The sequence below is a fragment of the Mus caroli genome, unplaced genomic scaffold (assembly GCF_978045245.1).
Source record: "Mus caroli unplaced genomic scaffold, Mus_caroli_1 scaffold_17, whole genome shotgun sequence".
Classification (NCBI taxonomy): Eukaryota; Metazoa; Chordata; class Mammalia; order Rodentia; family Muridae; genus Mus; species Mus caroli.
Genome location: NW_028227272.1, coordinates 73394867 through 73420821, shown reverse-complemented (window position 1 = coordinate 73420821; position 25955 = coordinate 73394867). Strand labels below are relative to the sequence as shown.

Below are 25955 nucleotides of genomic sequence, written 5' to 3'. Positions count from 1 at the left end.
AAGGGTGAGTTTGGAAGTTGGCTCACCTTACGTGGAACTGCTTCAAACACATGTCCTTAACTACTGTTCGTGTCCTTATAGGTTTATAGTTTCCACTCACTGCAACAAAGTGAAAGGCTCTGTCGTTCTTTCTGGGTCATGATTTATTTTAAAATTTCAACATTTTTTTCAAGACTGACTTCCTTCCTTCCTTCCTTCCTTCCTTCCTTCCTTCCTTCCTTCCTTCCTTCCTTCCTTCTCTCCTTCCTTTCTTTCTTCCTTCCTATATTTCTTTTATACTTAAAAAAAGTTTTGGAAATTTTCTTGCAAAATGTTTTAACCAGCTTTCTTCCAGTAAGGGAAATTCAGGGTGTTTATTCCCTGGTAGTAACAGAAGCATTGCATTTGGTGAGTTTGCAGCTGAGAATTGTCAGAGGCCAAAATACCTAATAATGTTTTCTTATTCATGGTGTCTATCTGGGTCATAAAGGACTTGAATATATGTCTTTTGTGTCTGTAGCACAGCTGTAGGCACCGAATGCCTGGTTTCTGAATAGATTGTCAGTCTCTGGTGAATGTCTCTGGGACTCTGCTGACCCAGGCAGTTTTGGTGTGATAATATGGAGGGCATGTTTGTGGTGTCTGTGACTTGCATTACCAAGCCAAACTGGTTCACATGCCAATCCCAGCACCACTTCTTAGCTACAAGTTTCCCAACTTGACTGAGCCTTGTGCCTTCCACTTTGTTACTGTCTATTTTACAGTTAAATGAATCAGGCTTTGACTTAGCACTACTGGCAACAATTGTGACTTGTCTTGTCATAGCTAGGGTTAGTATTGTTTTGACGAAACACAATGACCAAAGCAACTTAGGGAAAGGGATTATTTGGCTAACTTCCGCATCATCAAGACAGGAGCTCAAACAAGGGCAGTAATCTAGGAGCAGGAGCTGACCCAGAGGCCATGGCGGAGTGCTCTTCACTGACGGGCTACCCATGGCTTCCTCAGCCTGCTTTAAACAACAGATTCATTGATTGTTTTAGCGCTACACTACAGAATTATCTCCACTTAGTTCTTTCCTCCCAGGGACTCTGATGAGAAAATACTGCCGGAAACATCTCCATTAAGTATTACCCTTATGTTTTTCTCTGCGCCATCGTTAGCCAAGTATTCTTTTTTTTTTTTTTTAATGCTAGCCAAGGGCCAGTAAGATGACTCAGCACGTAAATGCAATTGCCACCAAGGCTAATGACCCGAGCTCCATCTCTAGAACCACGTGGCGAATGGAAAGAGCAAACCCTTCTGGCCTCCACTTATGCACCCACCTGCACATACATACAGAAAAATACACAAATAAAATGTAATCAATTACATATAAAATATAATCAAATATCTTCTAAAATTGAGACCTAATACTGATAACTAGTCATGGTCTAAATTACAGATACCATAAATGGATAGATAAGTTGAGCCTATAGGAAAACTTTGTAATGTTGCCTATTTTGATCCAGTTGTGCCCACAGTACATCCTTTTGCTGTTATTAGAATTACATAAATTTGTAAGATTTTTCTTATGCTGTGGTGTTATGGTTCTGAGACCTGAAGTTCTCAGTTTAAACCAGTTGCTTGGGCTTTGTGGATAGCAGAAGGTTTGGTTTGAAATTAACAATCAAAGGGCTTTTTGACTCCAACTGACTGCCATTTACCCTCTCTCTCCTAGGATTTCTTTGGAATGAAGGGTGGCATGTGTAGTGAATGGCAGTGCCCTCGGCTGCATTCTGAAGAGTGTGCACACTCACAAAGAACATAATTACTGCATGTAGTTTTGCTTAATTCGTTATCACCATAGTGGTGTATTTGGCCTTGAAAAGTTTCCTCCTATGTTCTTATTACATAGCTTCCCCTGCCTCCTCTTCACTTTGGATGCACATTTACCATTTTGAAGAGTGTTTTAGGCATGTAGGGATTTGAGCATGATCTTATAATCTAAGCAATGCTCAATAGTACATTTAGATGTGCTCTGGTCATATGTTTGTTTTCTGTTCTTGTTTGTTGGCATTTTATTTTATTTTATTTTATTTTATTTTATTTTGGTGCAAGGTCTCACTATGTATCCTTGACTGGCCAGGTACTTGCTGGCTTGAACTCACAGACATCCACCTGCCTCTGCCTCCTGAGTGCTGGGATTAAAGGCATGTGGCATCAGGGTCAGCCCTATTCTCTATTCCATCAAGGGGACATTTATAACATTGCCAGGAGAAAATGGATTAATGTTAAGAATACCTTGTTTCCTTTTTATCATGTTCTGTAAGCTCGAATCATAACAAAAGCTCAGGTCCCTCGGTGAATGTATTCACCATTTCTTCTAGTTTGATCTAGCACCTTGTTGGACTTGTGTAGTGGAAAATAGTTTTGTGCTAAGGGGTCCTCACCCCACACGTGGAGATTTGGAGCAGTAGGCATTAGTTCCCAGGGCGCATCCTGGTGCTTTGTTCGGCCATGTTGATGAACTCGTCCTGGTTGCAACATGGCCCCTTGCCTGTGCTGTTTGCTTGTTATTCGAGAGAGAAAACAGTTCCCAGTAAACTCAAGGGGCAAAGTCTCATTACCTACTCCTGCTATGACCCTTATGATCAAAGAAAATAATACTTGTCAATCATTGATAACTCCGTGTAGTTGAACTTGAGAAGTCGCCTGATTTTAGAAGCTAGTCGGGGGAGGACACCAGTGTTGCGATTTGTGAAGACTACAGTTTTGTTGATTTCTAGAATCTGTGTTGTATGATCACAAAATACCATCGTGTTTAGGCATGACACTTTTCTAGTGTTTGTTTGTGCTTTGTGGGTAGAGACCTCAAAAGCCAAAGGAGTTGCCGTCATCCCAGAGCGTGCCTGTTGGTGAGACAGGCAAAGCAGTCGAACGTTGTGGTGTCTTCTTAGGTGCTAGATAGAATGCAGCAGGGAGACCTAGCAGAAAACAAGGAAGTTCACGTTGTGTCCCCGAAGGTCTCACCTGCCAGAAGGCTAAGAGATGGAAGTTGGAGATAGAGGTCTCACCTGCCAGAAGGCTAAGAGATGGAAGTTGGAGATAGAGCACGTTGGGCAGGAGTATTCCCGTCAGGAGACCTGTGGCTGCTCTAGGGGAGTGAGGAGTCACATGACAGGAGACTGGAAGGGAAAGGAAGCCCTTAGTCAGACTGCCATGGCTGAGTGACCTGATGCAAAATCTTATTGGGTCATTTTCACAGAAGTGTAAAACCATAAACAAATGCACGGTATACATTTACAAAACAATCCAACGTGAATAATCAAAAGTAAAAGGGAGTATTCTGTGTTAAACAAATGGAAACATGGAAGTAACTTTAGAGCAAAGGATTGAAGCACTAAACGTAGATTTAAGGTCCACTTTTATTCTCATCTTAAAATTACATATTAAATCTATTTATTTGAATCAGTGCCTCAGTTTTGAAGGTACAAAACTTGTAATAGCCATGGTAGATTTTAATATGCAGTACTATCTCAGAACCAATAGGATAGCTCCATTTTGTTTGTTTGTTTGTTTGAAAACATCCTTTCCCTCAGTACCGTGTGTGATGCACTCGGCCTTCCAAACAGTATAAAGGTAATTTGTCTCACCCCAGCTCCCTAGTTGTTGTTTTAGACAGTTTCCTCTGAGGCTGAAACATCCCATCTTACAGGGGAGGTTCTTAGGCAGGCAGGTAAACGGTTCAAATAGCTTCAGGAAGTCCCTAAAACTGACCAGATTCATTGGGCCCCTCCCTGCCATACTAAGCAATAAAGGCTGTGAGTCCCTCCGACAAGCTAAGCTACAAAGAAGGTTCTAAGACCCTGAGAGAAGCAGAAGGCAGCCAAGCTGTCTGGAAGAGGTCAGACGAACTGAGTGTAAGGTCAAAGGACTAGAGAAAGACCATCCCAACCCTCACTTGACCCTAAGACCAGGGCTCAGGAAAGAACACCTCAACCTTGACTGTACACCAAGCACCTGGGCTAAAGGAAAACTACCCTGCCCCTGGCTTGACCTCAAGCACTGAGACTTGGGACTTAGACATTTCCCCACCCCAACGTCTCACATCCCCCTCATGCCCCCACCCCCACACACTCAAGGTTAATGGCTAAACAATGTGTTCTAGAGTAGCATACATTCCTACTAAGCAATGCTCATGCTCCAAAAACTCTAAAAGCCTTCCCCTGCATTCAGCTGCCTGCTGTCTCTCTTCCCACTCAGAGGCAGCCACCCTTCTGTTCTTCTCCCTGATAATACCCCTTGTGTGAGGTGTGTTGTGTGGTGTGACTCTGTGGTATTCCTTGGCTCTCAACTGCCAAGATGCCCTTGCACCAGAAAAACCCTTACACTGAGGCACCTGGAAAGGACACGCTCTACCCAGCTTAGCTGCCTGCGGTCTGCAGTGCTCCAGAGCGTTTGTGAGCTGTCCTCCATGCTGGGGTGGGCCAAAGTCAGAAAGCAGCTGCCTTCAAGTGGTTTCTGCTTTTGTAAGGAACCCCTCCCCCTCACTGCTGTAACCCCAGTAGGACTTACAGTTCACCAGGTTGAACTGTGGTGGTATCCGATTTGGGTTGAGTAGACTGCGTGTCACTAGTTTTGTCACACAACATAATTGGCGACAGAACAGGGAATGGGGGCATGGAAGGACCACAGATGAGTTGGCGAGGAGTGAGTCCTGGCTATGGGGTAGCAAGGCATTCAACCAAGCCAAACAAGGGGAGAGAGCCTTGGGCGAGAGCATCTAAGAATGAAATTCTAACACAGTTCTTTTTTACCTCGTTGTGAATGTTGTATGTTAATGCGTATTGTGCTATCTACGACAGGGATTGTATGTTTCTTGCTGTGTGTAGTGAGATCTGCAAGTGAGGCTGAGCCATCAGGATTAGCAGTGTCTGTGGGAGGAACCCCAGGACATCAGTCTTCATCTATGTGGCATGGGGTGGCATGCCTACTGGATGGGTGGGGCCTACCACATGAATATGAAGCTACCCTGGGAACAGCTAAAGGTTTGGAGGAAATCTTGATGTCTTTAAGCTCAGCACACAAAGGTGGTGTTGTCAACAAACAGCAGCAGAGGTTGCCTGGCCACTGCTGTGTGCAGATGAAATTCATCTGTGGACAAGGTGGCGACCGTGCAGGGACTTGATTGTGTAAAGGAGCAGTTGCAGTAAATAAGGGAGATTCTTTCTGTTGGCCTCTGGTTTGGCAAGTACATTAGACAAACAAGAGGATGCGAGGTGGTAACCACAGTAGACGGTGCCCCTTAAGTAGAAAAGTGGGAGGGGAATCTGTGATCCAGTGTACAGAAACTGGCCTTTACAATGGCTCCATGCGAGAAACTTGGGTAGTCAGGAAATGTTCAACACTTGAACTGCTGGAATTGGAAAAAGACTTAAACAAGCAACAAAAGCTGGTCACAGCCTGACTTGTGAGGCTGTGGGACATGGGAGCAGATGTGGTCATTCAGACTGCTGAAGATGCAGAAAAACTGGGTGATATATACCAACCATCCTTCCTTAAGGCAAAGGCTCAAAACCTGAGACAATACGCATAGAAGCAATCTCTGATGGACTGGCTTATTAAATCCATTAGGGACAGTTGCTTATTTCCATCTGAGGTCCCATAAATGGCAGGGGCTGGGGGGCTATGGTGGGGGATGCTATGAAGGGAACCAGGAATAAGAGAAGCTGTGTTTGAACCCTGATCCACTGGGCCAGATAGAACTGTGGTCCAGGAGGAGTTAAAGAAGGCTGATTCTGCAGGGACCTCCAGTCTGGAAGGGAGCTTAAATGGCTTTGCTGGGTCTGATGGTAGGAAAGGCTTTGGCCAGTCTCAGTAACTTAGACCAGTGTGTAAAGAGTTGGAGAAATGAGTGAGGAGATAAGAAAAGGGTAAAATGGAGAAAGACATATCTTGTCTGAGTTACTGGAAGACAGATTTAACAAGATTTTTGTGGAGCTGGAGTTCCTAAGGAAAGAAATGATAGAAAGCCATTGTGTGTTCTAAGGAGCTGCCGGAAGGCTTGAGAGCCCAACGAACCTTTCATAGAAGACACCTGTTAGAGAGCAATATGGGTGAAAGGGATTAAGCTTGTCCCAGGAGTGGGTACATATCCCCCTGAGTTAGAGGCTACATTTCCCTCCAGCAAGAGGCTGTGCCGGGCGTGGAGATGGTTTGCCCAGCCAGAAACTCCCCCACCAGCCAAGGATGGTGACTGGAAAGCAACAGCATCAGTTACACCCAGGCCAACCCGGGACCACATTGACCCAGGGAGCTAGCAGTTGCAGCTGGGGAGAGCAGGGCATTTTCCTCCTTGGCCATGAGTAGGTTTAAGTGAATTAAAGTCAGACCCTTGAAGCTCATCGTGTGTGAAAAACATGGGGGACCAGGGAGGAGGGGCATCCATGGAAGAGCTGTCGGATATGGAAACCTAATGGCTCAGAGAGAATGAAGGAGAGTTACAGGGAGCTAAGACAACACCTCCCATCCTTGCTGTGTACACACTTGGATCTGTGGAGGAAGCCAGCTGGATGGGACCTTCCTGTGCTATGTGTCTTTGCTATGTTCCACTGTAGTATCAGCTTAGTTGTGAGTCTCTGGAGTCACCTGACACTGCTCTGAACAGATGACAGCAGACTCCGAGAACTTCCCCCTGAGTTTCCCTTGAAATCCAGTATTCGTTATGGGAAGGTAGTTCAGTCCTTTGCTTTGTCTGAACCGTTGTCTTGAAAAGGGTTTTCTCATATAGATGACTTAAGTTGAGCTGAGTGTTTTGCGGACATGGAAAGCCACTCGAGAGACAGCTAGGTGTGATAGTACATCTACCTACCTTATAGTCCTACTGGGGCAAAGCTAATTGAAAAACAAAATGCAAACGATACCTTGATGCGCTTGGAAAAGGACACTCCCAGAAGCCATCTGGTTACTGAATGAAAACTTCTGGCCATGGGTGGGTTACCTACCTCCTGTCAGTTGGTGAGGGCAGTTCCTGAGGCTCCAAACTGTAAAGGATATTGTTATTGCTGTTGCTTATATGTCAAAACAAGACTGTAGCCCTCTTGCCAAAGCCACTACATGTGCATGCTCTGTCTCCAGGACATGAAGAAAGAACTAGAAACTCCCGCCTGGGTGGCTGGCTTTTATAGAGCTAGAATCAGCCATGTAGGCTGCTGGTAGAAGGCTGTCACTAATATTCCTGCTTGGCTATGGACCCTGCATGCTAAGATACCACGTGCCAGGCAGGAAGTACCTGCTTGTGCAATAATGTCTCGGCTATCATGGGTAAGATCACTAGCCTTCTCGTGGAATTTGAGGCCCAATCTACAAGAAGGATGCCACCACGTCTACAACAGTAAGCCAGGATAGAACCCTGGGCCTGGGGAGATTATAGAACCTAGCAGAAAAGAACTTCTCGATGATAAATGTGTGTTCACACCCAGAGATCACTGCGGTTATCAGCCTCAACTCAGAGCCACTGTGAAGCTCCCAAGAACAAGTGACCATTGTTAGGGTGTGATAGCTTCTTTCTTAGTCTATAGTCACCCACTCCCAGGGTCAGCATCAGCAGTAAAAGCTAAGAGTCTCTTTCACAAAAGCAACCTACAAAGAGGACTCAGCCTCAGGGAGAAGAGGACACCTGCCAAGCTAACTGCCTGGAGGAGGGTTAGGTCACCTGAGGTGTGTGTAGTGGCTCCCCAGGAAAAGTTTTGCCACACAGCACTGGAGTAGTTCATAGCCAGCTTGCAGTTAAATGCACATCAAAGCTATCTGAATGAATCAGAGCCATGTGATGTGGTCATGTGATGTGGGAATGAGTGGCTTTGCTTCCCTTTCTTCTGAAGAGGAAGGAGTTAGTCCAAGAAGTCAGGATGCCACACTTATCTGAATGACACCAGGCCAGTAGTGAAGAACTTAAGTGTGTTCAATCCAGGACCTAGAGCATTTCAAAGTGCCTTTCCCTTGCGAGATACTGTGAAAATATTTCAGTAGAAAACTCGATCTAGAACATTATTACAATTCATGATTTAAATTTTTAAAGAATCCTAGATTCCATACAGCAGTTTTCTTAAGCAATATTCCCCACTTCTGAAGCTGCGTCATTGGACGATTTTAATCACCTTTGAGCTAAAAGCAGTATATAAGCAATATAAGGGATTCTGTGTTGGGCAAGTCCTTTGCATTGAAGGGTGAGTTGGGCTTTTCTTCTGACCCTTTTGCTAATCGTGACAGATCTCGGCCTGTTGGCCTTTACCCTCAATTGGTGAGAAAAGCCTATGACAACCCTGAAGCACTTGGGGCGCACTGGGTGACTCCCACCACCATCTCCAGAGCCACAAGCCAGCAGGCCTTAGGATTGTTTGTTTGAGACCTTGGTGACTGCTGATGAGTTAGCCTCATTCTTAGATTAGGCAAGCTATAAGCATTTACCTGCAAGTCTGCTTTCACTTTTTTTTTTTTTTTTTGTGAATGTGTGCATCTTTTAATATGCTCCTTTACTTTTATTTATTTGTTGTTAATTAAGGGGGAGGGAACCTACCTCCGTGCATCTGTGAGCATTTCTGAGATGCATACCCCCAACAGCTTCTTATCACAGTAGAGTTGACCCATTGACCCCAGCAGAGTGGCTCATTTATTTTCATTATGTCTCACTTACTGGAAATGGGGCTGCACTTGAGCACCCCCTGTCTGAGGGGCTTCATACTTCAGAAGTTTCTGCTGTTCTTGAATACTTGCATGAGATTTACCAGGCTCATAACCAAACTATCCGAAGCTCTAAAATACTCTTAAAACCTGAAGCTTTCTGATATCATACCAGAGACTTTAGACATTTTAGGTTTGGAGTATTTTGCAATTCAGATTTTCACATGAAGGCTGCCCATCTACAGTTACATTGTGAGACACAGTATTGGAATGATATACCAAGAATTGCCCCCCTCCTGCAAAGAGAACACCACTCCTGTGACACTTCTATCAACCAGCGCCCATCCCTACCCACACAGCTTCATTCTTACCGTTGTTTGCAACCCTGGACCACTTTGGAATTTTATGTTAGTCCCTTATGTTGTTCTTAATAGTGCTGCTTTTCCCACCTGGATACTTAAATTCTGCGTTAGTTAATTTTATGCTTTTGTTACATCTTGTGAAATCGTAGTATTTTGAACATAGTCTCCCGAGACTTGTTCTTTTGAATTCATTGTGGGTTTTAGGAAATCATTTATACTGCTGTATTTACAGTCCATTTATTCTCTCTGCTGGATAATATTACGTCGTGTGAACTTATTCATTCCTTTGTTGGTTGATATGTGGGTGCTTTTGGTTGCTTGTTTCAGTTAGGTTTGGTATTCGTTACTTTCCTGTGGCTGAGAGAAAATACCTAGACCATCATGATCAACTTATGCAAGAGTTTATTTTGGCTTGTGGTGGTTTCCAAGGTTAGAGTCCATTGTGGGAAGGGAAGACATAGCAGCCGGTGGCGGGAGCAGGAAGCTGGCAGATTACATCTTTCATGTATACCAGGAAACAGGGAGAGGGAGAGCACAGGAAGTGGGATGAGGCTGGGAATCCTCCAAGCCCGCCCCAGTGATGGACTTCCTTCAGCAAGCCTGAAACCACCTAAAGGTTCATAACCGCCCTTACAGTGTCAACAACTGGGACCCAGGTGTGCAGTTATGTGAGTCTCTGTAAGACATCACTCATCAAGACCGCAGCAGCTATATCTGTGCTGACATATTCAGACACACATATAATAGACACTTCTAGTCATATATATGTAACAGCTGTTACAAAGCACTGGTGGAGTCAGCATTGCTGTTAAGGGTTTTCAGCAGCTAAGACTCTAGAATACATACCCGAAAGAGAAGTGTAGGCAGGATCAGAAGCTGTCATTCAGCAACAGCGGTGCCAAATCTTGTCACTGTCAGGGGACCAGGGGCAGGTGTGTGTGTGGGTCGATGGAGAGAGAGGCATCCTAAGCTGCCGAGAGAGACCCACACAGAGACAGACTGTGTTCTGGGAGGTAGCTTCCTTTTGCTCTTCTGTGCTTTCTAATGAGATGCTGTCTTACATCACTGTTCACTATTGTTGTATTCTTCCATGGAGTGTGTGTACATGGGTGCAGCCTGCAGCTCAGTTGGCATAGTGTTTGCTCAGCATGGACAGGGTCCTGAGTTCAAGCCTTCCTTAACTCTACAAATAATAGTAATGTGTTCGGCTACCGTCTCTGCATCTTAAACTCTTTCGAATAAAATTTACTTACTAATGAATGGAAGGTTTTAATGTTGATGAAACTGACTTCATTAGCTTTCTAGTTACTTCTTTCTACATCTCAAGAAGCCTTCCCTGTCTTTTCATGTTTTCTTTCTCTCTCTCCTCCTTTGTCTCTGGGAGGAGACAAAGTCAACCTTGAACCTCCTATGTAGCTGAGGGTGGCCTTAATTCCCCATCTTCCTGCCTCAGGCTTGGGGTTCACAATCTCTTTATTGTTTGTAAAAAATATTAGACCCCTCCCTTCATCTGTGAAACTTTAATTCCTTGTATTCTGACAATAGATAACTGGTTATTTATTTCAGGACGCAGAATGGCGCTGGGACCTACAGCGCAGCTTGTGTTGCCTGTGATGGCTCTTACCCATGTGTCAGTAGTCTGTTGTTTCCAGAGCTCGATGACTTCACAGCTTAACTTTCAGAGCTCCATAGTGAGTGAGCCCTAGTGTTTGACAGAGCAAGACTCCTCTTGGAGTCTCTGTGGACTGATGGAGTAATGCCATTGGTTGTTTCAGATCTGTTTAGTCCCTTTATAGAGTCTTTTGAAATTAGATTGACATCGTGTGGAATGTATTGATCTGGTTTGAGAAGAATGGTTTTCTTCCATTGTGGCTTCCTGAACATAGCAAGTTAGGTTGTTTAGTTTGTCCCAACAGTGTCTCCAATGTTCTTGCCATAGACATGAGGGGATTGCGGTTACAACTTACTTATATTCTTTAAGTATATTTTGTTGTTGAGTGTTTCCATGTCAGTTTCTGGGTTTGTTTTTTTTCTATACACATGTGCTTTGTGTTGACTGGCTATTTTCAGTAAGTGATAAAATTGAAATGTTTGTAGAAAGCAGCACAGCATTCTTCATTCTTTTTTATGGTTGAATAATATTCCACTGGTCTGGTTTAACATGTTATTTACCATTTGGAAAATGGACGGTGATAGTACCCTGGGAATTCGTGTGTAGACCAAGTTAGCATGTCCTGTCTCGATAGACCTAGGAATAGAATCTCTCCGTGGTATAGCAGCTGTTAATTTTTAAAGAACTATTTAACTCTTTTCATGGCTTTTATGCAGTAGACTACATTCCCCTGTGGTGTGAGAGGGAGAAGGAATAGCCTGTGCCGAATAGCTCGTTTCAGGCTCGTTCTGAGTTCTCCAGGGACACATGTTATGTTTATCTTAGATTGTGTTTTTTCTTTAACTAGTGGAAATGAGAAAAGCTTGATTTCTTTTTGCATGAGATTACTTTTAAGACAGTTTCATTTTCCAAACACTGTTGTGTGTTTTCTGAAGTCTCTGCTCCAGCGAGACCTGTCATTAAAACACCACCTACTTCACACACTGGCAAGATTGAGTTGGAGGATTCAAATACATTTTCCAGATGTCAGTCATGGCAGCTGTCTTTTTTTTTTTTTAGAAGATGGTGATCTCACCTGCCTCCCCTGCTCACTTACAGTGCTGTCCCTTCTCTGTCCAGGAGTTGGTCTGCTTTTCTCGCCACAATTCCACTCTTCTAGCTGTCCCCTCCACCTGGGATACGGCTGCACAACGTGGGGCTTCTTCTGCCTCACTGATCCTTAGGCTCTGAGCCTTGGTCTGCAGTCACAGTGGCTTCCCTTTGTTTGTGTTTTGTTTCTGGTTACCACTTCACACTTATCTGTCCATCACTGCACGACTGTTTGCTTTGCTTACCGTCTTGGCTACGAGGATTGATACCGATCTCATTTGCATGCACGTTTCGGACTTGTATTGGTTTCTCTTCCTTAAATAACCGTGTGTGAAACTGTTGCAACATTGTGAAAGTATGCACACATGTAACTGTACGAAGCTTTCTGCTCTTTCCCAAAGTGGCTAGACACCCCCCACCCCTTTTGTTCTCATTTGGAGTGGAGGAGTCTGATGATCACTTTGTGTGTTTGTGTGTGTGAGAGAGAGAGAGAGAGAGAGAGAGAGAGAGAGAGAGAGAGAGAGAGAGAGAGAAATTGACGCTAGTTATATAGGACCTTCTGGGAAGAGAGAAATTCAGTTGAGCAAATGTCTCTACAAGTTAGGCCTGTAGGCAAGCTGGGGTGTGGGATGGGGTGGGGTTTTGGGTGGGTAGGTGGGTGAGTGAGGGGGTAGGGGAATGAGAGGAGTGAGGGGGGGTGGAGTTTCTTCTTTAATGATGGGTATGGGAGGGCCTAGCCCACTGTGGGCAGTGCCACCCCTGAGTAGGTGGCCCTGGATTGGAAAGCAAGCTGAGAAAGTCAGGAGGAGCAGGCCAGTAAGCAGCATTCCTCCATTGCCTCTGCTTCAGTTGCTGCTCGAGTTGTTGACCTGACTTCTCATTTATGGACCCTTAAGAGGTAAGGTGAAGTAAACCTTCTTCTCCCCAGTGTGGTTTTCTTTTGTTGGGGTTTAATCACGGCCACAGAAAGTGAATTAGTGCAACCAGATCCACCCACCATCATTTCCAACTGACGATTTGTTTCCAGTGAAAAATGGTAGGTCTTGTAGTGTTGGTGGGGTGGTCTTTGTCACTTCATCGAGAGTTCTAATGAGGAATTATGACAGTCACTATATTGTGTGCTGGTTAAGTCTTATTCTTTGAAGAACTTTTCAGTCCTTGTTCAGTTTACTAATTTTTATTTGATTAGATTATCTCACTCTTGACTTCTAAGGAGTTGAATACATTCCAGATGATTTTTTTTTTAATCATTTTTGGGCTGCAGACATTTTCTCCCACTCTGGTGTTGGCTTTTCAGATAACTGATATCATTTGGAGGCTTTCCTGAGGGTCAGTGGTTCAGTTTTTATGGGTTGTGCTTCTCCGGCTTTACACTGGCATCTTTCTCAAGCCAAAATTCTCTCGTTCTTCTTCTAGAAGTTTGGTTCTTTATGTTGCTTCAAACAGTGGTTCGTCCAGATAATTAGTTTAACAGGTAGTAAACTAAACCATGATACGTATTTTTATTTACTCACGTGTTCTTAGGATTTTATGACCATTACCCAACAAGATTGTACTTTCTCTCTTGAGTGTCTATGGAATCTTCCTTAAAACATAAACAGACACTGGGTCTGAAAGTCTCTTCTGCTGTTCCCTTTTCCCTTCTGCTGTGTAGCTCTTGCTTTGCAAAGCACTACACGTGGCATTTGGTTTTGGTTACTGTCTCCCTCTTATCCCTTCATTGATGGGTGGCTGCTTTGGTGATAATCTTGGCTAAAAGGATTGATACCGATCCCATTTGTGTAAAATTTTTGGACATGCTTTGGTTTCTCCTTCAATAGCTATGTGTGAAACTGTTGTGATGTTGTATATTGTAGATGCATCTAACTGTCTGAGATTACCCAGCTCTTTCCCTGAGAGGCTAGGCCTCATGTTCTAATCAGAAACATGGGAATGCCTTGTTCTCACAATAGCTTTAGAGTAGCTTTGGGTATTAGGTGTTTTTATTTTTTTTTAATTGGATATTTTCTTTATTTACATCTCACATGTTAACCTCTTTCCCACCCCACCCCCCATAGAAACCCCCTATCCCATCACCCTTCCCCCTGTTTCCATGAGGGTACTCCCCCACTTACACCACCCACTCCCGCCTCCCCACCCTGGCATTCCCCTACACTGGGACATTGAGCCTTCACAGGACCATAGGCTTCTCCTCCCATTGAGGTCCAACAAGGCCATCCTCTGCAACATATGCAGCTGGAGCCATGGGAGCCACCATGTGTACTCCTTGATTGGTGGTTTAGTTCCTGGGAGCTCTGGGGGGTTCTGGTTAGTTGATATTATTATTCTTCCTATGGGATTGCAAACCCCATCAGGTCCTTCAGTCCTTCCCCTAACTCCTCCACTGGGGACCCCATGCTCAGTCCAATGGATGTCTGTGAGCATCAGCCTCTGTATTTGTCAGACTCTGGCAGAGCCTCTCAGGAGACAGCAATATCAGACTCCTGTCAGCATGCACTTCTTGGCATTCACAATAGTGTCTGGGTTTGGTTACTGTGTATGGGATGGATCCCCAGGTAGGGCAGTCTCTGGATGGCCTTTTCTACAGTCTCTGCTCCACATTTTGTCCCTGTATTTTCTCCTGTGTCTCTTAGAGTTCACCATATTTAAAAAGATTTCTTTAATGTGTGCTTGTGCAGGTATGTGCCCAGGAGCACAGGTGCCAAGAGAAGCCAGAAAGGGGTGTTGAATCCCCTGGGGCCATGGTTCTCAACCTGCCTAATGCCGCAATGTGCTGACCCCCAACCATGACATTATCTTTGTTGCTACTTCATAACTGTAGTTTCACTATTGTTATGAATCGTGATGTAAATATCTGTGGTTTCCAGTGGTCTTGGGTGACCCCTGTGAAAGGGTTCTTTTGTTCTGGGTCTTGCCATCTGTCAAACTTTTGTAAACCTTTTTCTTAATCTTAAGAGATATGTGGTAGATGTCATACAATATTACACTGCCTACAGACCAAGAGGATTTTTTTCCTAAAAATGTATTTATTTATTTGCTCACTTAGGATATTGTTTTAAAAAGTATTCCTATGTATGGGTGCACACCTGCATGTATTTCTAGGCACCTGCATGTAAGAGGGTTGAGTGCCCGTGGAGAAAACACAGTGTCTGATTTGAAGATGGAGTTAGAGATGATTGAAAGCCACTGAATGGGTACTGGGAATCTAACTCAGATCCTTTGGAAGAGGAGGCTCTCTTGCCCTCCGAGTCACCTCTTTAGCACCCCAGTAAGGTTGACTTTAACTTGCCCCAAGCTATGTGTTTTCATATTTATCACTTGGGCTTTGCATTCAGCTGATGATGTTTCAGCATCCTAGGCAGCCAGGCCTGCCATCTTTAACCACTCGTGTGATGTGAACTGCGTTTACACCAGCAAGGAAGGGTGGTTTTACCTGGGAAACAAACTGCAACATGCATTAGTAATAGGATGGAGGTCAAACCCGCATGATGGCCGGAGCTGTAGCAAGACCAAGTTGGTGATATCCAGCACAGGGGCAAAGCCAGTGACCAAGCGCAAAGCTGAGGGTGGCTAGGCAGGCCAGTCAGTATCACACTTGCTAGTGAATAGCGGGGTTTCCTCAGAAGCCTGTCCTGTTGTCCCCTGTACCTGTTCAAAACATGTCTGACACATTGAGTCATTGACTTGTGCCTGAGACTAACTTAAACATTTCCTTACGTAAAGAACTTTGTAAATGATCATCTGAGAAAGTTGCTGCTCTGTGTTAACCTTTGTTATGATTAAATATCTATACTTTTCCCCGTGTTCATACACAGTTCAGCAACACTGGTGCGGGTAGCCATCAAAATGAGTCGCTCTGGAATGTAGCAAGTGTCCACAGAGATGTAGACTTGATTTTGCCTCCTTCATGGAATAGACAGACTTCATCTGCTTCAGTGTTTTGTTTGGTTTTCCAATATGTATGTGATTTGAGAGGCCCAGAGATGGATATTACTCCGGAAGGAAGGGTGACTATTAATATTTCAGATCATTTCCAAGGCTTGGAGTTAAATGTTACCAGATTTTGGTTGCTTCTTTTTTTTCTTTTGTTTTTGTTTCTTTTTCTGAGACAGGTCTCCCTACACAGACCAGGCTGGCCTTGACCTTACAGAGATCTGCCTGTCCACCCCTGACCCCACAGAGTGATTTCTTCTTTAGCTTCCTTTACCTTTGTGACTTGGGGTAGCTTAAATTCGGTTTTCTCATCCATCAAATGGAAATGATAACCGTTGGCTTATAGGGTTCTTTTATATTGCATGCACGCAGAAGGTTTCATGTTGTGCCAGACTCTGATAACTGTCCTTGCAGTGTGAGCAAGAGTGTTGTTGCGAAGGCTCCTATACTTCGCCTGCGTCAGCAGGCAGGGACCAACCATTTAATAAGTTACGTTGCAAATCCCCCCTTTCCCTCTAGTCAAGAGCAGGTAGTGTTCTTCATAGAGCATCCCTGTTTGTAAAGTCCCACCCGTGCCGCCTTCTTCAGCAGTCAGATCCTGCTCTTCTTCTGGGTTTAAAGACCAAGTAATGGTATCTCTCAAGAAGAGAAGAAATGCAATGACACTGAAAGACTAGTGGGATGTCGGTGGTTTGATTATTTGTCAACCAAGTCAAGGCCGACTTATTGGGAGTAGTTTCCAAGGCTAGGAATTAGGTATAGAGAATCCCTCAAGGTCTCTGTTATAGTCTAATAAATAGAATTGCGAATGTGGTTGTTTTAAAGATCACTTGTGAATAACTTCCTCCCATACATAGTCAGGAAAAGTCATTAGCCCTCCAGCCCCTTACTTTACTGAAAACTCCTGTCGGAATTTAGTGGCAAGGTCTGATTTGACTCCATAATATAAAATTTGGGAGCCTCCTCTGAGTCCCACCCCACCTCCCCCACTTTACTGAGAATGCCTGTCAAAATTTATTGGCAAGATCGGATTTGATTCCACAATATAGAATTTGGGAGCCTCCTCCGAGTCTGATGTTCCTGTGTAACCTCACTACAAAGGTTAAGCTAATAAAGTGCTCTATATCTGGGAAAGCATGCAGCTTAATGATGGCTTCTGGTTTGTTCCGGTTTACCCAGCCCTCCCTACTTAGTAGGTCACTGGTGGAGTTGAATGGCAGCAGAGCCACCTCTGACTTGGGAAACCTCTTAGAGGCCTTCCTTTGTACCTGTACTAAGCAGGTCCACTTCTTCCTGGTTGTTGTTTTCAGCTTTCATTTGTTAGCAATACCCGTTCATTGAAGAAAATTACAAAATATTTATCAGCAGAAAGTAAAAAAATAATTATGTTTCAATGCAGAAAGGATGCCATTACTTTGTATGGGTTTAATGCAAATGTATTTGTGTTAAACGTAGGGTTGTTTCTTTAATTCTTAATATATATCACTCAGTAGAACTCAGTTTTCTTATATAAGACTTTGTATATGATGCTGTATCGTGTATATACTATCTCATGGTGTAAAAGATTGTTGTTTGGCTACATTTAGGCTTTTCTATTTCAATATACATTAGCTATTTCTGGTTTTTTTTTGATGTTAGAAATAATACGTATTATAAATTTTTATTTTTGCTATTTACTTCTACCTCCTTCCAGATGTTCTTTGTTTTCTTAGAAGATGAGAAAAGTCTTAGGATTGGGATTGCAACGTGAAGGGGCATAAACCGGGTTTTGTGGCCTTTCAAGCCATTATGAAAGCAGTGCCACCTTCCACTGTAGCACCTGTTTGAATTCCTGCCTTGTGTCTGCCCCTTCCCCAGGGAATCCCATTGGATGATTTTTTTTTTCCTCCCATAGTAGATTAATTTGCATCGCCTAGGAGTGTATGTAAAATGGGATTACACTCAGTGTTTTTGTTTTTGTTTAGTTTCTTGTACAGGATGATTTCTATGTTCATTACTATTGTATCAATAACACAGTAGTGCCAGGCTCTGTGGGTGTGTGGACTTGCCGTAGTTTACCTCAGCTGGTCCACGTGGTTTGTTTCTTGTCTTTTCTCTGGTTTGAGGGTTTTGAGGGCTGTTAACATCAAAACTGGTTCTAGCTTTTCTCTCCTGTCCTTACAGGAATGAACGTAAGATGGCTGATGCTTATTGTGTTGGGAAGGTTAAACTGTTGCTATTTTGAAGCTGAAGAAATTTAATATGAGAGAAACTACAGTTGTTTTTCTTGTTTCCTTTTTTTGGGTGAAGTCTTTAGGGGTACATGGAATTTTGGGGTGAACGCTATCAATGTAGGTTGACAGGCACTTGATAGCGACAACACTCCCTTTTCATGGTTTGCTTTGGCATAGCATCTTCTCATAATTAAGCAAATGTATTATTTCCACAGCAAGGACCTCCTGCATTCTTTTAATAAACTAATAGACATAAACAGTTCCTATTTACCTGTCAAATGACTCCTTCTGTATTGAATTTGAGCAAGGAAAGATTCTGAGATAAATGTATTGACTGTTACAAAATAGTGTTCCTAAGTCTGCTTTGCAATGGTTGCCAAACTGTCCGTTTCCGGTTCTTAAGGTGCGCAGTTGACTGAGGAGGCCGGGAGAATCTGAAGACTCCGATGACATCAGAGTTGATTTTTCAACAGCCTTCTCAGCTTCCTTTCCCACATAGCAGAGGCTCAGGCCGAGGCAGACGGTGAGAAACCCTTTCCCTTTTCTCTTTGGCTTCATCCTCGTTGGCTTTAATCTGTTTTAGACCGTCCTTTCTTGGTTGTAAATTAGCTTACAGTTACTAGATACCTATTCTGTATTTTATCTATACGAATTATCTCTTTAGGCAGTGCAGTTAAGAAAACACGTAAGGTCCTATCTAAGGACTTGACAGTGAAGAATCAGATCAATGTAAGCAAACGGTGAAAGAGATTAAGTCCCAGAAGAAAGGCCAAAACAATCAAAATTCTCAAGAGTAGAATCAGGAGGATTCTTTCTGGAGTGATGGGCTGAGAAAAGAAAACAGTGCTACTGTAGATAATTTGGTTTTACCCAAACTCGTGGAGGTTGTAAAGCCGGTATCTCCATAGCAATCCAATTCAGGTACAAAGTTAGTTCTTCTTTGGAGAAGAAAACAGAAATGTTTAGTTACTGTGGGTATGGCTTCATAGATGGGAGTTGTATAAATTCTACAAAGCATTTTTGAGAAATGATCAAATATTTGGTTTGAGTTTTAAAAAATAAAATAAAATAAAATGAAATGAAATAAAAAGGGATGGGTGAATTGTAAGTTCTGATTGAATCTACCCAACTGTATTTCTAGTATAAATGCTGCCTCAGACCTTTATTCCTGGGCTGTAGCAGCCTGTACAAGCTGGGGGAGAACAGAATGTGTTGTGCTTGTAAGTTCTTGGGACAAGTTCGCTTTCAGGCCAGAAACCTGGAAACTCTGGTGCGAAAAAGCAGCGCTCGTACCCTAAGCTCACCATATGAGGCTGCGGAAAGGGATGGTAATTTTGAGTCAACTCCTAGTCCGAAAAGGAAGCAGTGAGCTTAGCTTAATTGTTTTCCTTAATGGTTATATTTTCTTGTTGTCTCACAAAGAAAAATCCTTAAAGAAAGCGTTCTGTTTTCGAAAGTGCCTAAAAGCAGCAGTAGTGAGGACAGAAGGTGTACTGAGTTTGTTGGTTGCCAACACCCTTGCTTTACTGAGTCACAAGAAGGTGAGTTGCAGTCACTTCAGTTGAACAGGTGACACCGATGGTGAGCAGATAAAGAACACAGCCACTTGAAGTTTGTAGCAAGGCAGCACATTGAGCTGCTGTGGTGGCCCTGCAGGTCCGTCCTGAGACCCTAAGAAGGGACAGTGCTGAATTCCAGGCCCGCCTGGGCCACCTGGTACTAGTGAGACAGTCTAGCTCGAGAAAAGAGGCAGGGGAGGGAAAACTATCGGTGTAGATTTTCCTTCTGAGGAACTAAGAATATTTAGAATGGAGGGCAACTTTTGAAATACAAAAATTAATCAGAGGATGATTTATTTATTTATTTTTGATGTTTTTCCATATACATAACATGATTCGAGATTTTTAAGGTGAATTTATCTGGCTTTTATTTTATAAAATGTGTTTATTGTTATTGGGGCTGGAGCTTCGGTGTTTAATCCTAACATTGTATAAAACCAGGCCTGGTGGCACCGGCCTCTAACACCAGCACTCAGTATCACCCTTGCTTACTTACATAGTAAGTTTCAAGGCAGCCTGAAATACATGAGGCCCGGTGTGTGTGTGTGTGTGTGTGTGTGTGTGTGTGTAGGTGTAGGTATTTTCCTAAGGAATATGTGGTAAACAGTGTTTGACAAGTTGAAGTTATTTATAATAAGTCTTCTTTATCATAGTTTGTTACACAACCACACTAAAGAAACCAGTGTTAAACTTTTTAGGATGGTAATGTTTTTTGAATGAAGAAGAGGATTGAAGAAGCAATTAGATTATTAAATATTGAAAGCAATATAAAACATGGAACACATAGGAAACTCTTAATGTCCTGTACTGGTTTTTCCATACGTGTGAGCTCAGGTCTTTCAAGAAACAAGTCCTTCTATATAGTAACTAACAAAAGAAATTTACTCTTAAGGTGGATTGTACAGGACCCCCAACCCTGCTCACTTTCTTTGTGCAGTATTCATTAGTTTATTTTTATAAAAAGATGATTAAATAAAATTGATAATTGACTGAGTCATTTTAGCTTAAATATATGACCGTAATAATTTTCCACAGAAGGAAATGCTCTCTGTGATATGCCTTTTCACTAGAAAATTTTGCATATTAATGTGGTTTTTTTTCCTAGTCCGATTAGATTATAGATAACTTTCAGCAAGTGTTTTGAGTATTCAACTTTAATGTCAGAGAAAGAAATTTCTGAAAAACATGAAAATGGCCAGAGATTTAGTTGGTTCAGAGAGATGGGATGCCAGGTTGGTAAGGTCAGTGGAAAAAAAAAACAAAGCATGCAAATGTCTTCCCAAAACGTTCTAATTTAGAAATTAGCCCTTCTGGGGCTGGTCATTCCTCAGCATGTAAGGATGTGGTCTCCCACTCCTGAGTTCAAGCTATAGACGCACATTAAGCTCGGTGGTTCTACAGCACACACAAACTGGCACGCCAGGGCTACACAGAGAAACCCTGTCCTGAAAAAAAAAGAAAAGAAAAGAAACACTACCAAAAGACTAGTACTCCTTCAGACCAGAGGCCTCCACTGTGTGCCTCATATCATGTATAGTACAGAATTTCCTAGGTACAGTATGCCACAGTCTATGTTAGCTATAGTAAGAGCTTAGCAATAATAACCAATGATAAGACAATATAGAAATAAGGTATAAAAAAATCTTTTGTGGAGTTGTCTTTATCTCGAAGCATCTTACACTGTGTTGACTATTCTGAGCCAAGACGACTTAAACCGGAAAGCAAAGTCTTAGCCACATAGAGCCAATGCAGTGTCCTTTGCTTAGCATATAATAGTGTGTGGATGCATTTAAACTTCTACACCATGGGTGCAGGAACGTGGTGCAGGCAAACCCCAGATCAGTCCATTTAATTGGAATTAATTGCCATAAGTCAGTTTGGCTGCCACCCTCGGAGCTTCTCTGGCTATGGACAACCCTGGTAAGGAGATCGAGAACCTTGGCTTAGAAGAAGTGTTGTTAATTTCCAACATTGCTTCCATCTAGTTATAATTCCCTTCCTCACGGCCAGCCATCTTATTTCAGAGGCTAAGCCTGCAGCTTTTACCGAGGTCCTTGTCCCAAATATCTCAGCCACCACATTTCCCCCCAACTCAACGGACTTGTGTTGTTTTTCTAGTCATTTTATGCTTGAGTGACTCTCAGAGCTTAACAATCATAGGAAAACAACAAGCCTTTCTTAATTAATCCGGAGTTATCATTACAGTGGGAAAAGCATAATTAACATTTCTTCTCTAAATTTGATATCTGTAAAGAATGGCCTTCCCTTGACTCTTCTGAATAATTAATATGACTAACGTCATTTGGGAGGGAAATCCCTACTCTTCTAGACTTCTGGATGCGCTTGGAATTTTTGCTGTTCTGTGATAGGTTCAAGTGACGTAAATTAAACAATGAAAAACTCTGGGGAACCAGCCTCAAGCCCACCCGTTTGCTGAGGTTGTGGTCTATTTCCATTTGGGTGGCTAACTTGATCTTGAATCTCTGCACTCTTGGCCATCCCAACTTGACATGTTTCTAACAGTAAAGCTTTTGATGTGGGTAGCAAACCTTCCCTGTCTGGAATCAGGCATCTGTCTCATGTTCTAACCCCATTGGTCCCTTTGTAATCTCACCTGGTTCCTGGTTCGTGGGGTGATCTGAGTAACGTGGTGAGAAGTCTCAGTTCGTGTCTTGCCATTGGTCCTACCCTTCTTGCCACACCTAGATGTTCTCCACACGGGTGCTTTTAGTGTGTGCATGATGAAGCTCTGCTTTCCCTTCTGTTCCCTGTCCATTTCAGCGCTGTAGTAAGCTCTGTAGCTTTTCAAAGGCTTCTGTCCTGTCAGGGTAGTCATTAAGCAAAAGGCATTCAGAGCCTATGTCCCAATCTTTCACCAGACTCAAGGATAGCCATATGAGTGCCACAGCCTGAGAAAGTTCCTAATTCCTGGCAAATTCTGTATTTAAGGGAGGTAACAATGTTTCTAGAATGTGTTATGTCATGTGCATGCATCTCTTGTTCTCCTGGTCCTTCCCCTCCCTAAACTGTTCTAGTTGGCAAAGCACTAGATTGTCCCTTCTGCCAGTTCCCATGCCACGTTTCGGTTCCGCTCTTTCTTCTCAGAGCTTTCTTATTTGCTTCATGGCTTTGTTTAACTCTGATCTCAGTGTGTTGTTGATTGGAAAGCTTGTACAACCGGTTCAGGAGGGTTTGCCATTGATTATCCTTGTAGCCTAGGTTCTTACCACACTGCACCTTCCTTATCAGCGTTTGTTTGTGGATGTTGCTAATGGTATGGGAAGCGTGCAACCGATGCTGACTGCAAAGATGGGAAATGTTTTAAGTCCTCCTTCGCCTTCTACTCATTTACAACTAACATCCTTTTCTTTCCTCAACTGGATCGAGGGGAAATTTTGACACAGGGGATTTCTTTCTCCCCCCTTTCTTCTTTCTTACTTTGTTTTGTTTTCCGTGATTTGAGAGGTTGGATCTCTCTAAGGATTTGTGCACTGTAGGCAAGGGCTCTACCACTGAGCCACACCCCTAGCTGAGAGAGAGCATTATTCTTCTGGCATACTTACAAGTGGACAGCCTGGAAGCTAGAAAACATGTCCTTTGTTTGACGGGAGTCAAGATGTTGCTTCTTGGCTTTTACCCTACTGTGTCATCTGTGGTTCCGAAGCCTCTCAGGGTCACTTCCTATCCCTAATCTGTTGAGGGTCCAGGTGAGTTTTCTTCTAGGTCAGCTGTAGCACCTGTCATGTACCATATGAGAAATTTGAACTGAGAAGATTTTTGTAAGGAAAAAGTATCCTAAGATGCACTTCAATAGCCATTAAAACATTGGCATGTGGCTTCTGAATGGCACCGCTCACACGTTAGAAAGACACCCCAAAACCACATTTGTTTTGTATCATGAAAGTCGTCTTGATCTCTTGTGCATCACTCGCTCATACTCAGAGACTGCTGTTATTAGAATTCACATTGCCAGCCAGAATGTTCTATGCATTCCTCCTAATGTCACCTAACTTGTGTTTCGTACATTTGTCTGATTTCTTCTCAACTTCTACAGAGTTCATCATGGTACCCACTCATCTATTAATGTCTAGACGTAGAATGTCCTGGAACCTATTGCCAGTGTCAGCTTGGCAGTCATAAGCCAGAGATGCTTACTCAAGAAGTCATTTTATTTGTGGATACTCATAAGGTCATTCCTAGCCATGCACTGTCATTAACCCTGGCTTTCAAGAGCAGTCCCTTTTTATGACTGGTGACACTCCACGCCCTTCTCCTTTAGAAATCTCACTGTTGAGATTGTGGAAGCGTTCTCATTAATGCAGTCTTAGGATGACGTCCATGTCTTCTTTTGGGACAATGGTAGGCTCCCCTTCAAGTGTTTCACTGTCCTCTCCTCTCCTCTCCTCTCCTCTCCTCTCCTCTCCTCTCCTCTCCTCTCCTCTCCTCTCCTCTCCTCTCCTCTCCTCTCCGCGCCCTTCCTTCCTCTTGCCTCAGCCTGACCCCTGATGCTGGCTTGCCTTTTGTGCTCTGGCAGATACTTCCTTGGCCCTAGTGACTCCTGCTCCCTGCACCCTCCTGCTCTACCTTGGCTGACACTCTGTTAAATTCCTTCTGAGGTCTTAGCAGGACAGTCAGTCTCTAGAGTATTACGACTCTTACGTTGTTCCCTGAGTACTGGGTCTTCCTGAGAGTTCAGGGAATGCAGTGTGTACCTTGCGGCTGGATGGTAATCCCAAAATGGCTTCTCATCAGACTCTTGATTTATTAACAGCTCAGAGTCTCTTATTGTATGGTGATGTCATGGTGCGAGCTGGAATTTGGGACTTCATGTGATTACCAGTGATAATCTGGAAGCACAGCAAGAAATCCACAGAACACTGGGAGTCCTTTAATCTTTTAATTTTTTTTTTTGTTGTTGTTGTTCTAAGCATAGTAGGCCCTCAGTTAATGTTTATCAGGTATTTATTTTTCCTTTACTAGTGTTGTATAAAACTCTTTGCTCCAGCAACCATACAGTAATTTAAGCCAGACCACTACTCCAGCTTCTGGCTCCTAGCCAAAACAATAGGCCTTTGAGGTGGGTGCAGTGACCTAGTTCTATAATCCTGGCGCTTCAGAGAGAGGCTAAGGAGGTAAAATCATGAGTTCAAGGCTAGCTGAGACTATGCAGGATGTAAGACCCTTTCTCAGATAAGTTAAACAAAAAAAGAAAAGCAGAACTATGCCTTCACATTGTTTAAAAAATGTTGCACACTGCTTTCATCATAAACAAAGCCTTTGCCAAGGATGTGAATATATTTGAATTACGTACAGGTCAGATTGTAAATTCTTATTTCTACTGGAATTTTTGTTTTCCTTGAAATTTCATACAGATCATATCAACACAGTATTTTATACACCTATACTAGTAATTATATTATTTTCATCTTTTGCTGTTAATTAACATCTATTTTGTAGCACTCTTTGTGTTCCCCAAATTGCTTCCTAAATGTTAAGTCCTCATTTGTATTATTTTCTGAGCTATGTCGAACTGGGCTGCCCACACCTTCATTTGACTCTTGACCTCTTCTTTGCACCAACTGGTCTACCACATCCTCTCCCTAAGCCATCACCAACCCCACAGTTTTTGTTTTGTTTGTTTTGTTTTTTTTTAAAACATCCCTTTAATCATATCTTTTCCTATAAACCATCCATTCCCACCAGATAAAGGCCTAAGCTCCTTGGTGCGGCCTTGACTCAAAAGTCCTTGGAGCTGGGAGCATTGTTAGCTTAATCTCCAGTCACAATAAATAGCTACCCCTTCCTGTGTCACCCCAGCTCTGCTCTGCCTTCAAGTCCCTTGCTGTGACCTAGAATGTGGCCACTCTCTTGTGGTGGGCTGTCTCCCATCTTTAGCCGCCACTTCTCTCACCATCTGCACACACAGATAACAAAACCTAGGTCATCCCTACTTGGGTGTGTCCAGGGCACTTGCTACATGAATGAATACTTCCAGCTTAGCACTTAGCAGCATCAGCTCCCTGCCTCTCTCTCTGCACAGAGAACAAAGCAAAGATGTGCCATGCACAGTGCTGTTATAAACTTGCTAGGTATTGCAGCCCTGAGCGCGTGTGTTTTGCAAGCACATAGCTGAATTCTTGTGAGTGGAGATGTGGTTGAGGTTCAGTAGAGTCTTGAACTTACTTATGCTGTTTTCTGAAAGGAAATAATTTCCTTGCTTCTTGCTTCTGCTAACTACTCGCTTGTTGCTGCTGTTGTTGTTGTTGTTAATCGTGGGATGGGGTGTGCAGGTCAGGGGACAACTTTGGCTTGGGTTCTCCCTCTCTAGCTTTATGTGGGTTCCAGGAATCAAACTCAAGTCGCTAACTTGTGCAGCAAGCTGTTTTTACCTGCTGAGCCATCTCACAGTCCAGTCACAACAGTACCCACTTTACTTCACGAAACTGTATTCTGAGTGCTATAGCTGGTGTGTTTGTTTGTTTGTTTGTTTTGTCATTGTTGGTTTTTGTTTTCTTCTTCTTCCCAGATAGGGCTTCACTGTATA

General features: G+C 43.2%; 1 protein-coding gene across 3 annotated transcripts in view; it reads left to right on the top strand.

The window, feature by feature from the left end:
• Nrip1 (nuclear receptor interacting protein 1) overlaps positions 1-25955 on the top strand; it is an 86768-nt gene that overhangs the window by 24912 nt on the left and 35901 nt on the right. For all 3 annotated transcript variants that reach the window (XM_029470240.2, XM_021185511.3, XM_029470238.2), the window contains exon 3: positions 18256-18375. The gene's annotated coding sequence lies outside the window, so the exon portion shown is untranslated. The remainder of the gene's footprint in view (positions 1-18255; positions 18376-25955) is intronic.